At 31.6% G+C, this 14,819-nt stretch overlaps 1 long non-coding RNA gene across 1 annotated transcript; it reads left to right on the top strand.

Moving 5' to 3' along the window:
* Positions 1-1,386: 1,386 nt before the first annotated feature.
* LOC145239923 (uncharacterized) lies at positions 1,387-14,598 on the top strand. Its single transcript, XR_013862412.1, has 2 exons — positions 1,387-1,653; positions 14,358-14,598. It is a non-coding gene; the product is annotated as an uncharacterized LOC145239923 (long non-coding RNA).
* Positions 14,599-14,819: the final 221 nt, after the last annotated feature.

The following is a 14,819-nucleotide window of genomic DNA, read 5'->3' as shown; positions in this document are numbered from 1 at the left end:
CGGCCCATTTAACGTCAGTTTTCTACTATTGTCAATTTCATTATTCCATTTTCTTTATAAAATGACGTCATAATTTCTCTATCCAATAAATGATATTTTTTTCACCCGGTGTAAGACGACTGCTGTTCTGTTTTTATCTTCCTAATTTTCGTTTACGTGTAAAAGGGCCGTGTGTGGAATGTTCGTTGTGTGTATATATTCTTTGTTCATAGCTGTGTCAGAAGTTCATTAGAAGTATACGTTGAATGACCATAGTATATGCGAGAGTTCATTACGGTAAACACGTGTGTTCTTTCTTAACTTGAAAGAGGAACGGCGTTTGTTAAGATGTGTCTGTCTCACTACATGCACTGTTCAAAACAAAGAAAGAAAGAAAGAAAAAAAGTAGAACATGAACTAAAGGAACGCTACCTGCTTGCTTAATCAGAACTCATGACGAGAGCAGATAACCGGTGCGTAATTGAGCACGTTGTGTGTGTGTTGTGTGTGTGTGTGTGTGTGTGTGTGTGTGTGTGCGGGTGTAATAGCCTAGTAGCTTGAAAAGCATCTGGCCATATGTTGTTTTTTATTATTATTAATTTACAATTTTGCAAAGATTTAGCAAAAGGCCATTTTACGCAGATAAAACCTACTTAGACGAAGAAAGGGGCACGCTTATCCGTGACCTGAAAAAATGGCCTTATGTGCACACGGCACACCACAGCAGGCACAGCACCAGTATCGGTACTCCAGCTATTGGCTACTCTCCTATCACAAGATATATCAATGTCCGCAACTCGTAACAAGTAAAGCCTGATGATGATGGCGCGAAACATAGCTGAAATGTCACACAAATCAGGAACAGGTACTACACATTAATTGTTGTATTGTATGTCTTTCACACAGGTAATTAGCAAATTTAAGTCTGTAATCATCAGGGGCGATTATCGTAAGTTTAACCGGATCAGATTTGATAACAATAAATTGCAATTTTCCAAATGTAATTATGTGTTTAGAGTTTACATTTTTAGTCCAAATCTATTTTTTGTGATTTGAGCAAGTTCTTCCTCTTATTTAAGTTGTTTATGTGAAATATTCAGTTTCGCATTTCTTTAATGAAGATTATTTAGATTGTTTGGACTTGTGGTCTCAGCTTAGATGTAATTCGACTAATCCAAATAATAATGACATATTCAGTCTTAAAAAATAAACATGACTTTTATATCTTCATATATTGAATTTTTTTTAATGTACTCAACTCACAAAAGAGAAATTTAGAAAAGAAAATCCCACCAATTCTTAATCATTGACAAATATAATCTTAACTTGATAGGAAAATAATTCGGTACACTTAAGTAATTCACGGAGATTTTTACACGAGGAACGAAATGATAATGACACCGTGTTACGGTGACCTAAATTCATTGTTCTGTAGCAGGCAGTTGATTTTCTTTTTAAATAATTTCACGTTTAAATTGTGTTTTTCATCTGTTAATTTTGATTCTTTTATATTTTCATATATTTTATTTCTTAATGAATTGGACACACAAACCAAAAGTTGTATCAATTTACTAAAGAAATCCTAACAAACAAAAGAAATTTTCTGTTTTGAACACAAAAGAAAAAACGAATTCATCCCGATTTTTTTTCCGTATTAAAATTCTGAAATGAAAGGTAAGTTTTGTTTTTCTTTTTACACTAAAAAGAATCTATTAAATATGTTCTAAAACAACGGTACTCATGCAGAGAGTGGTCCATGCTGAAATAATAACGTTATTATTTAAAAAGCCATTCTTAACATGGGGAGGGGAGGGTGTTTTGTACCTATTCTGTACTTTAACCTTACAATTGAATAAAAAAAAACATATCATAAAACTTTAATTAAACGTGGAAAATACGATTTAAAAAATAGCGCGGATCACTCTCTGCATTAGCACCAAAACAACCTTTTTAAAGTTTATTTTTATTGAAATCTAATAAATATTGCTTGTGCCATGTACGAAAGACGCGAATCAAAAAGTATCAATCTCCAATTAAAAAAGAATTAATTAAAAAATCTCTTTAAAATATATTATTCAATCTTACATTAAGATTTTTGTCAAAAATGTGTTTATTTAAGTAAAACTTATGTGATTTCTGAGAAAATAATAATGTTTACCATAAACACAATTATTTAATTCAAAGTTAGTCGAATTGTTAGACAACTGACTGCTAGTGCTATGCTTTAGGTGTATCAGAATTTGGGGGGAATTTTTGACTCCCCTAACAGAAAACTGCGAATAAAATATAAAAAAAACTCGTAATTTCTCTTTTATTTTCTGTATGGAATATACTCTCAAAATAAACTATTAAAGTGGTTTAAAAAATAATAGAATTTTTTTTTTTTTAAACAGTGTTTACAAAGTGCCGGTGCGCGTTCAACCAGCCATTTCTTTTTTTTTACATATGAAATCAATTGAATTTTACGAGTGAATTTTTTTCAATTTTTTAACTTTAAAAATCTATCGAAATTTTTCTATTGATTAAATTTTTAAGATATTTTCAGGGTCAATGTGAAATTTTATGCTCTTTCCAATAAAACGAATATAATATTTTAGACAAACGTTATTTTTTAAATTCACCCCCCCCCATTTTGAAATGTTTATTAAAAATTAAATAATTAATTTATGTACCAAAGTTTTATATATCACAAATTGAAGATAAAGATCAATAAATAAAATATTCTAATTTAAAACAAAAAAAAGAAGTATTTTTTGAAAATTTACCTGTAAAGTTCTAGTATTGAAATTAAAGTTTTCCTTTTAACTGCCGAATACCGTTAAATGTTCATGCAAAAAAAAGAGGTTTTTCTTCTTCAGCTTGCAACACTCTCAGCACATACAAAAAGAAAACGACAATCCTTTTTCTCTTCCAGTTTCAACGTTCATAGAAAATCTGTCTTTCTTTCTTCCCACTGACACGCAAATTAACCGTATGTTCGAACGACCTCGAGTGAACAATTTTCCCAGCTTTTGTATCCTATCTAGAAAAAAAAAAAGGAAGAGACAGGAAAAAAAATAGCTTCTCCCATCATGCCCAGCCCTCCCAAGATGCCCTTAGTGTGTATAAATGAGCTAGCCATTCTTTCCTTCTTCTTTCCCAAAGAGGAATGCAGATACGCCCGGTACATCTTTTTTTCTTTCTTGCCATATACCCCACACGCCCCCCTGATCTTCGAGATCAATGAGACACTTCATAATCCTTCATCCAAACAGGCCTCCTCCTCTCACGTTGAGGCCTTTGGGGGACAACTTCTTGGGGGTTGACGTTTTCAGGTTCACTACAGACATTCTCATCCGGTTGTAAAGAACCACAATGTGGGCCTACGTCGAATTGGGGTGCATCGTTAGCTTCTTGGCGGATCTCGACTTCCTCCTCTTCACTGCCATCAGTGCGCACCGGCAGGGAACGCAATTCACCATCATGTTGTTCTGCGACTGCATTCCTGTTACGACCCCCTCCCCCAGCAAGTGGTACATTTTGCATTGGGGGGCTTTACCCACACCTCCTCGCCCACTTTAATGGTAGCTTCTTCACCCTCAATTCCTACCGTTTTGTTGCACGGATGCCGAAACTTATATGTGAAGATGGCTCTATGATGCACAGTTGTCTGATGTTCGGTGAGATGTTGTACAAAAACACCGCCTCCATGGGTGAAATGTTGCTTTTTTTTTCCGCAGCAGCTTGATGGTGCAATGATTCGTCTCCACTATCCCATTGCCACTTGGCCGATACACTGCCCTAAAAAATTGCCTTACTCCCCACTTATCACACCCCTCTTCAAAGGCTTCTGATCGGAAAGCAGGGCCATTGTCCATTAACAGTTCCTCAACCGGCCCTCTCTCCAAAAATATTTCTTTGATGACCCCTCCGATCACCCATGCAGCTTCTGCCCTGATCTCTCTCCATATGGCAAACTTCCCCATTCCACAGTCGACCATCGACAGATACAGCTTATGGCGATAATGGGTCACATCAATGGCCAATCGCTACCAGTCCTCCGCAATGTGCAACTCTCCTGCTTTATGTCTGGATTGATTGGCACTCCTGGCAGTGCTCCACTACCTCCCTGACCTCCATCTCGGTGGTTTCCAGGTAAACCTCTCTTGCCAGGAATAACGTCCGTTCTCGACCAAAGTGGTGCATTTCATGTAACTTTTTAACTTCCTCCCCTGCACAGCATATTGAGGAAACCTCCTTTCTCTCTTGCAGCCAGGCCTTTGTTACCCGTGTCATCGAATCCGCCTTGTTCTTTTCTGATGGGACCAGCACTACAGATACCGTCAACTGGAATTCCGCTATCCAATCTGCAAGTGCTCCAAGCCTGCGCTTGATCAGCATTTCTGCAGCACCTCTGGTCCTAATTCTCTTATCGCCAGTCACTGCCAACCTGATCCAAGAAACTACCGTTGCCGAATCAGATTTGATTTCATTCATTTTCAATCCCCACTTCTGGGCCAGATTGGTTCCTTTCATAGCGGTCTCCAGTTTAGCTATGTTGATATGAGAATAGTCGTTTTTTCTTTCTTAGCCACACCGCATCTTCCACAGTTACCCCCCCCCTCCCATCTCTAATACAATGCCCAATGCCAGACTACTGGCATCGCACCAAATCACCCCTGCATCTCCACCGCTGACATACTATTCCCCCTTTACTGGGTCTTCTTTCGTCACTCTCACGATGATTTCTTGTAGCATGTTCGTGACCTCCTTCGTCACACGGCCCTCCCAGCCATCAGTGCCTGTTTGTCATTTAATAAAGCTGCACACTATCGTGAGCCAGCCGGCGATTGGATAGTCCCACGAGTCTCCTGCAGACCGAGAAGAGTTCTCGTTTTGTCAGGTTGGTTCCGATTTTAGATATTGCATTCTCTCGTCTAAAGACAAGGCTTCCTTTGCCATCTTGGCATAGTTTCAACCCCAATGCTGCTCCTCCATCCAGGGACTCCGCCGGTTTTGTAGTCAACCCATACCTCGAGACATGGCCTTTCACTTTCTCCGCTGTTACCTCTGCTTCCTCCACGAGAATGTCGTCAATGTACAAACTAGTGGCCTTTCCACTGTACAGTTTTTACGCAGCACCATCTTCAGCACGGCAGTCATAATTTTGGGGACTGAGCTCAGCCCAAAGCCTAACCTCGTCAGGCAGTACATCTTCCCCTTGTACTGGACCAATTCATGTTTCCAGAATTTTTCATTTACATGGATCTGGAGATAAGCCGACTTCAGGTCAACAATCTTAGTGGGCTGCTCCATCCTCCTCCATTTCCTCATAACCTCTTCGCATACGTCAATCCCCTATCCAGTTTGACAGGCTACGTATCTGTTTAATTCTCTGAAATCCAGTATCGGTCTAACTTTGTTCTTTGTGGGTTGAACAACTGCCAGTAATGGTAGCACTCCTTTTTCTTCCCCTGTCCACGGTTTCAGAATTCTCTCCTCTATCCACCTCTCAACTTCTTCCTCAAATCCTTTTCTTATGTCTCCTTGCAGTGTTTTCTCGTAACAGCTTACTTTGTTTGATAGTCCTGGGGGCCCGGAGATCCATTTCCATTCCACTGTCTATCTCTCACCATCGAACTCCACCAGGAAATCCTCGTCATTGATGCAGCAAGCCTCCGGTTTTTGCGTTCTGATATTTCTATCACCTTCCACTCCTGCCATTCCTCCGAAAGTTACTTGGCCCCCTCTCAACATAGTGCCCCCCAGTTGGTTGATTGCATTTACACCTAAAACCACATTAACATCACCAACCAGACGATCCAACACCAGGGCTCATAGTCAAATAGGCACACCTTGCACCAGTAGTTCCGCTGTTGTCTCTCCTAGGCATTTCATCTCCCTGCCATCCACGGTCTTAATACTCCTGGCTCCGCTCCATGATTTAGCGACATTCTTCGTTACCAAGGTTGTGGTGCAGCCTGAGTCAACAAGGGCCATGGCTCTCTTCCCATTGACTACTACCGGTAACTGAGGCAATGTTTCGTTGTGCACCATTTCCACATAAAAGGGGGAACCACTGGCGCAATGGCTCCCCTTTACTCGTTTCTCTTGTACTGTGTAGCAACGCAATAGCGGCTAATGTGCCCCACTAGTCCACATCGGTACAGGTGACCCCTGGTCTCGGCTCTTTGCAGTCCTTGAGCAGATGGGGACCCTGGCTCCGGAAGCACTTGATGGCAGGCCTCCCCTCCTGACGCCTCGCTGCCTGTCTCTCGTCATTCAAGTGGAACGTCATGCACTTTTTTCTACTCACAGCTGAAGCCACGATTGGGCCCTTGACATTCTTGACTAGGACTCAGGCATGGACCAAGAGATTGTCCACTTCCATCATATTGATCTCAGTGATTCTCTGCATGTTCGTGGAGATTTCTTCTTGGAAGCCGTTCACTAGGTATAGCTTTATCTTCATCTCCAGGCTCCTCCCCACGTAACCAGCCAATCCTGCCAGTCTCTTGATCTCCATAGCAAAAACGTCAACAGACTCGCCAGTCCACCTCAAACTTGCAAGCTTGCTGAGTGCTTCAAATGGACTTTCAGCGAAAGCCAACTTCAGTCTTTGCTCCACTGAGGCAAGGTCTCCCTTATCTTCATCACGCATCTGCTGGTAAATAGTGAGGGCTTCCCCCTCAAAATTGAGCGGCAGCAGGGTGACCACGTCTTCGATTTTTTAATTAGGTCACCCTCCCCAGTGAAGGGTCTCAACATCTGAGTTGAGAGTCTTCAGTCAGCCATGTTAACCTGTTTGATATGCCAGAATAGCTTCTAGTATTGAAATTAAAGTGTTCCTTTTAACTGCTAAATACCGTTAAATGTTCATGCAAAAAAAAAAGAGGTTTTTCTTCTTCAGCTTGCAACGCTCTCGGCACATACATAAAAAACGACAATCCTTTTTCTCTTCCAGTTTCGACACTCGTAGAAAATCTGTCTTTCTTTCTTCCCACTGACACGCAAATTAACCGTATGTTCGAATGACCTGGAGTGAACAATTTTCCCAGCTTTTATATCCTATCTAGAAAAAAAAGAATAGCTTCTCCCATCATGCCCTGCCTTCCCAAGATGCCCTTCGTGTATATAAATGAGCTAGCCATCCTTTCATTCTTCCTTCCCAAAGAGTGATGCAGATACACCCTTTTTTTTGTTTTTTTTATTCTAACCATATACCCCACAAAAGTCCAAAGTGTAAAACCTTTCTTTTTTTTAAAAACACATTGATTTATTTTTGTTTTTCAAATGAAAGCTCATGTTATGCTTATATCCTCAAGTAAATACCGGCAATTTTTTCTATTACATTCAATGTTTTCTTTTTTTAGATATTAAAAAAAAATCCAGTCGATAAAGCAGAAATAAGATATAATAATCAAAAACTCATGTATTTCATTAAGAGAATTAAAAAACAAAATCGGTTGACTGGATTTATTGTTTAACGGGAAAAACTTATAAGTGAATGTGTGTTTTCTTAACTATGGAGGATCAAAAATACTAATTTTGGTTAACAGCACACAATATGAAAGAGACATTAATTATGTCCCTTTGACGAATCCGTATTTGATAAATTCCAAATTAGCAGTAGCAGCCTTTAAGTTTATGGCGCAAAACGCATTACAAAAATGCTATTTTCTATGACCCTCGCTTTAAAACATCGTTTTATTTTAAAAAAATACATGGAATTTAAAATATAAATATTGATAAATTCTTGACAATGAAGAATTGAACTACCCATTTAATAGTATTTTTTATAGGTAAGTGATTTTTGGGCATCTATATATATATATATATATATATATATATATATATATTTATCAAAGCAAGTCCAAATATGTTGATTTTCTTTAAATCTTTTTTAAAGAAAACCGATTTTAAAAACAAATATTGCATAATTTGCTATTAAACCTGTTATTTTTTTTTTAAATTTGGTCTTTGCTCCTTGAATTGAAAAAAAAATTAGGGTTTGAATTATATTTTTCAAGTAGTTATAAGCTTCGAAAGATAGTAAGTTGAATTATTAAAGTTCTTATCATTTTCAATGGCCGCTTCTGATGCACCTAGCTATGCTTTACAAAAGACGTTGATAAAACGGTATGAATCTCCAATTAAAAAATTCTCCTAAAAATATATGAAAATGTGTTTATTGAAGTAAAACTTTTGTAGTTTCTGATAAAACAACACCGTTTACCATAAACACAATAATTTAATTCAAATTGGTTGACAACTGAACATAAAGACTGCTTTTTTTTCAGTATTTAATTGTTTTAACATTTTAAAAAAAAATTCCTGTCTACACTTACTTAATTTGGTTGCTTAAGAAATCCGTTCAAGTTTTTAAGGTTATATCCAATATTTTAAATTTAGAGTGGGGGATCACTTTCTTTTTTAATGTTTTACATAAAATGAGCATCCATTTATTGACCATCACCAATTAGCAATAAATTTATATAGAAAAAATATTGGTAAATCTTTACAATCAAACCCAGTGTTGTTTACCCCTCACCACCGAAAAAAATCAAAATCCATTTTTTTTGTGGTATTACGTTTCCAAATCCTTGAAATATATATTTACGAAAGTAGAGTGGTGTATCTTTTTCCTATATAAATTTAACTTGAAATAAGCAGTGACTACCTAACCACATAGCGATCAACGAGATATACAATCGTTTACCGTTTCCAATTTTGGGGGTAGGAAGGTTTCGTATTGGTTTTTGCCTTCGTAGAGGATTAGAGATCACGCATTTTAAAATATTTTGTACTTTCACCTAACAATTTAATAAATTCCAGATACAGTGAAAAATATTGTTGGATGTAATACAGCTTTACTGTGATATTTATTAATTTTCAATTTTGAGCGATTATGGAGACACCTCAGATTACTGTCTCATGTCCGCCATTTTTGGGGGGAAGGGGACTAATGTAAAAACCCAACATTATTTTTTTTGTGCGAACAATATTTTTATTGTATTTTCAAATACAAATTTTACGATGTATTTTTTATTGTTGTGAAAGTGCATAATAATTACAAAACATCCTTTGCTCCCTAGCTTTAGAATAGTTTTCTAAATAATGAATTAGTTCAGAACTACAGGTATGTAGAAAATGGTACTCATGCAGAGAGTGATCAGTGCTGAAATAATAACATTATTTAAAAAGCCATTCTTAACATGGGGAGGGGAAGGTGTGTTTTTTTTACCTATTCTGTACTTTAACCTTACAATTGAATAAAAAGATATATCATAAAACTTTAATTAAACATGGAAATACGATTTAAAAAATATATCATAAAACTTTAATTGAACATGGAAATATGATTAAAATATAGTGCGGATCACTCTATGCATTAGCACCGAAAATTGATTAATGACGTACAATTGTTCCGCTTACAAAACATCTTTCACTCTCCATGTTTAGAATAGCTTTCTGAATAATAACTTTATTCGTGATTCAGAAGTATGCTTGACCCAGACAAGTGTATGTAAAAAATTGATTAATGATATACAATTGCTCCGCTTACAAAACCCAAATTTTTATTTTAGTTAAACTTTGGTGGCAACTAAGTTTATGTGTTTTTTATTTATAAGGAAAAATATTTTTGCTCAGAAGAAATGTTGACATCTCACAAGAAAATAAAACAAATAAATAAATTATCAGATAAATCCCTTCGCTCAAATCCTCTATCCTTAAAAAAAATCTACATTACTAAGGTGATTACAGAAGACTTAGTCGAGAAATTTGGTAGAATTTTAAAATGGAGAATATTTTTTAATGTAAAATGAAGCTTCTATTTCTGACTCATTCTTGGATTTTAAGGCAGTTGAGCCAGGTTTTATTAACAAGTTCCTTGTATCGTTTGGAATCGATAAATATTTTATAAAGTAATATATGTTTATTGGTACAAAAGATTGAAACCACTGAAAAAAACGTTTTATTTCATTTTTATAAAATAATACAAAAAATATTCATTGTATTCTATTTTTAAAAATATTTCAAAAAATAAAAATAGTAAAAAAAATTGGATTTTATTTTTCGAAAAAGAATATAAAAATAAAAAATAACCTATTTAATTTTTTTGCAAAAATAATAGAAAAAATAAAACACATCATAGTACTTTATTTCCAAAAAATAATGCAAAATAACATTGTATTTTAATTTCTAAGAAAAATAAAACAAATATAAAAACAGTGTAATCTATTTGAAAAACAATAATAATACAAAAAGTTAAAAAAAACATTGTATTTTAATTTCTAAGAAAAATAACACAAAAATAAAGAAAACGTAATCCATTTGAAAAAATAATAATACAAATAGTTATAAAAATTGTATACTTTTAACAACAAAAAATAAAAATGTATTCCTTTTTTCTATTAAGTATAAAGAAATCAATCAATATTTATTAAAGTAATATATTATACTAAAACATATGTAAACAAAAACCATTGGATACTATCTTTTAAAACATATTATTTATTTGCGTACAATACATGTAAAGATATAAAATTATTTATTTTGTACAATATATATAAAAAGACATGAAATTATTTATTTTTCTACAATATACGTAAATATAAAATTATTTATTTTCGTACAATATAATTATTTATTTTTGTATAATATATGTAAAGATATAAAATTTATTTTTGTACAATATATGTAAAGATATGAAATTATTTATTTTTGAACAATAAAATTATTTATTTTTGTACAATATATGTAAAGATATACAATTATTCATTTTTGCACCATATATGTACGGATTTAAAATTATCAATTTTTGTACAATACATGTAAAGATATAAAATTATTCATTTTTGTACAATATATGTAAAGATATAAATTATCTATTTTTGTACAATATCTGTAAAGATATAAAATTATTTATTTTGTACAATATACGTAAAGATATAAAATTATTTATTTTTGTACAATATATGTAAAGATATACAATTATTTATTTTTGTTCGATATATGTAGAGATATAAAATTATTTATTTTTGTACAATATATGTAATGACATAAAATTATTCATTTTTGTACACTATATGTAAAGATATAAAATTATTTATTTTTGTACAATATACGTAAAGATATTAAATTATTTTTGTACAATATACGTAAAGATATAAAATTATTTATTTTGTACAATATATGTAAAGATCTAAAATTATTAATTTTTGTACAATATATGTAAAGATCTAAAATTATTAATTTTTGTACAATATATGTAGAGATAAAAAATTATTTATTTTTGTACAATATATGTAAAGATATAAAATTATTCATTTTTGTACAATATGTGTAAAGATAACAATGATTCCTTTTAAGTACAATAAATGTAAAGATATAAAATTATTCATTTTTGTACAATATATGTAAAGATATAAAAATTATCTATTTTTGTACAATATATGTAAAGATATAAAATTATTTATTTTTGTACAATATATGTAAAGATATAAAATTATTCATTTTTGTACAATATATGTAAAGATATAAAATTATTTGGTTTTGTACAATATAGGTAAAGATATAAAATTATTCATTTTTCTACAATATATGTAAAGATATAAAATTATTTATTTTTGCACAATATATGTAAAGATACAAAATTATTAATTTTTGTACAATATATGTAAAGATATAAAATTATTCCTTTTTAGTACAATATATGTATAGATATGAAATTATTCATTTTTGTACAATATATGTAAAGATATAAAATTATTCATTTTTCTACAATATATGTAAAGATATAAAATTATTCATTTTTGTACAATATATGTAAAGATAAAAAATTATGTATTGTACCATATACATAGGGGTATAAAATTATTTTGTACAATATATGTAAAGATATAAAATTATTCATTTTTGTACAATATATGTAGAGATATAAAATTATTTATTTTTGTATAATATATGTAAAAGTGTAAAATTATTTATTTTTGTACACTATATGTAGAGATATAAAATTATTTATTTTTGTACAATATATGTAAAGATATAAAATTATTTATTTTTGTACAATATATGTAAAGATATAAAATTATTTATTTTTGTACAATATATGTAAAGATATAAAATTATTTACTTTGGTACAATATATGTAAAGGTATAAAATTATTTACTTTGGTACAATATATGTAAAAATATATAATTATTCATTTTTGTACAATATATGTAAAGGTATAAAATTATTTATTTTGTTCAATATATGTAAAGATATAAAATTATTCCTTTTTCTACCATATATGTAAAGATATAAAATTATTCATCTTTGTACATTATATGTAAAGATATAAAATAAATCATTTTTGTTCAATATATGTAAAGATATACAATTTTTTTTGTACAATATATGTAAGGATATAAAATTGTTTTTGTACAATATATGTAAAGATATATAATTATTCATTTTATTACAATATATATAAAGATATAAAATCATTTATCTTTGCATACTATATGTAAAGATATAAAATTATTTATTTTTGTACAATATATGTAAAGATATGAAATTATTTATTTTTGTACACTATATGTAAAGATATAAAATTATTTATTTTTGTACACTATATGTAAAGATATAAAATTATTTATTTTTGTACAATATATGTAAAGGTATAAAATTATTTATTTTTGTACACTATATGTAAAGATATAAAATTATTTATTTTTGTACAATATATGTAAAGATATAAAATTTTTCATTTTTGTAAAGATATAAAATTATGTAGGAAAGTTTTACAGTTTCTTTCATGCTAAGTTGGTTATATATTTTACAATAAAATTGAAAGTATGATTTGGTAACTGTGAGATTTTTTCATCGAATAAAGTTTTTCATCTGATACCAGTATTGTCAAAGTTAGGGTCGCTCATATTTCTGAATCGCCACATTATTATATGAATGTGGTAGAATAAGCTCACAAGTAGCACTTTTTCAAAGATCAAAGTCTTGAAAATTCTTTTTTATTTGTTTCATGCATATTTTCTTCTTTTCTTATCGTATTTTATTCCATTAATTTCATGTTGTAAATAAATTTCTGTGTATTTTTTATTCCATGTTGTTTATTCCTCTCTTTCCATTTTATTGTGACTTATTGAAGAAAGGAATAACGCAGTTAATTTAATTCTCTCTCTAGTTTTTCTGACTCTATGAACATTAAAATCATTGTAATAATAGAATTGATGGATTGAGGAATATATGAGAAGCAATACAAAATGTACCCAGCAAAGAAAATAATCAATCCATATGCATTTGTGATTATAAATAATTTTAACCTAGATATGAATTAAGGTTTGTTCGAAAACATGTTTAGATATTTGGCAAAGTGATCATTAGAAGCATGCATTGTGTTCTAAAAGATAATGGTCATCATTTTTAGCTTGTATAATTTTTCTTGTTTTGCAGATTGTAAAGTAGATTAAAAAATTACATATTCGATACCTCTTCTGTTTGCCTTAAATCGATTAAGTCAAAAAGTGAGTGAAGCGATCAAGCATATTTGTTCCGTATATGGAGAAAACGCTATAGCTGAGAGAACTGTTCAAGATTGGTTTACCAGATTAAAACACATTAACTTTTACCTCAAGGATATTCGTTCTGAAAGACCAATCAAGATAGATAAAGACCAACTCACGGTTCTTCTGCAGAAAAATAGCAATCAGAAGTTTAGAGAATTGGGTGAAAAGATGATTTTATGGCAATTTCACACAATTTTCCCTTGATGGGAGTCACACAAAAACTAGGAAATTGAGTCCCACACTAACTTTTGCTGTAAAAATTCTTTCATTTTCTCTTAAAAAAAAACGACCGGGAACTTCTGCAACAACCTAATATTTGTGCTGCATTGGGTTGCTGTGAAAGAACTGAAAAATAATCAGGGATTCTATATGGTGTATGTAGACCTGGAAAGGCTTTATACCCTGCAAAGAACAGTTTTTTTTAGAGGGTCATGAAGAAAGTCCAATTTATTGATATGTTAAATGTCATCTCTATCTTTGTTGAAGGCATTAAAGCTTAAGTTTTTTCAGATTGTGACTTATCGGATTCTTGGAGCGAAGCAACATGCAGTTGTGCATTGCATTTGTGAAATCTTTCTCCTTGTTGATTGAAATAAACAAATATGTGAAATCGTTTATGTGAATGATAAGATTACTAATCGAATTGCAAAGGAAGACGAAGAATTTTATATTTTTAATGTTTTGTGTTCAATACAATAATATTCTAAACAACAAACAAAGAATTTTATATTAATCAAGATGTTTCGAATTTATATCAATAATATTCTAAACAACTAAGAGAATAATAAAAAAAAAAATATTGAATTTTATTTATTTTTTATTTACAGACGTTCCAGCTTGAATGCTTTTATGGAAATTACTGGATCATCATTTTTAAGCATAATTCTATGCAATTATTCTAATACTACTTTAGAACAAATTCTCGGAAATTTCTCGGTATGCTACATAAACACGGATAAAGAAACTGAATAACACATTACAGAAAAGAATTTAGCTTTTGAAAAGAAAATATTTGTGTTGTACAAAGAAAACTCTTACAGACACATATGAATGATCACACTTGGGGGGGGAGCCATATTGTGAAGTGTGTGAATACTCTTTTTAGCAAAAAGAAATACCATATAAAGACGTAACACTAGATAAATTGTATATTCTTGTAAGAGACATTTTTCATATTTGTGTAAACATCTGCACATTTAGACATAAATTGCTAGTATAAAATACTATATTTAAAAATATATCAGTAAACTTATTCGGAGTCGATTTTATTAAACATGGAGATACATAGC

Source organism: Euprymna scolopes, chromosome 19 (genome assembly GCF_053919585.1).
Source record: "Euprymna scolopes isolate OS-2025 chromosome 19, ASM5391958v1, whole genome shotgun sequence".
Lineage (NCBI taxonomy): Eukaryota > Metazoa > Mollusca > Cephalopoda > Sepiida > Sepiolidae > Euprymna > Euprymna scolopes.
This window is presented reverse-complemented; position numbering and strand designations above follow the sequence as displayed.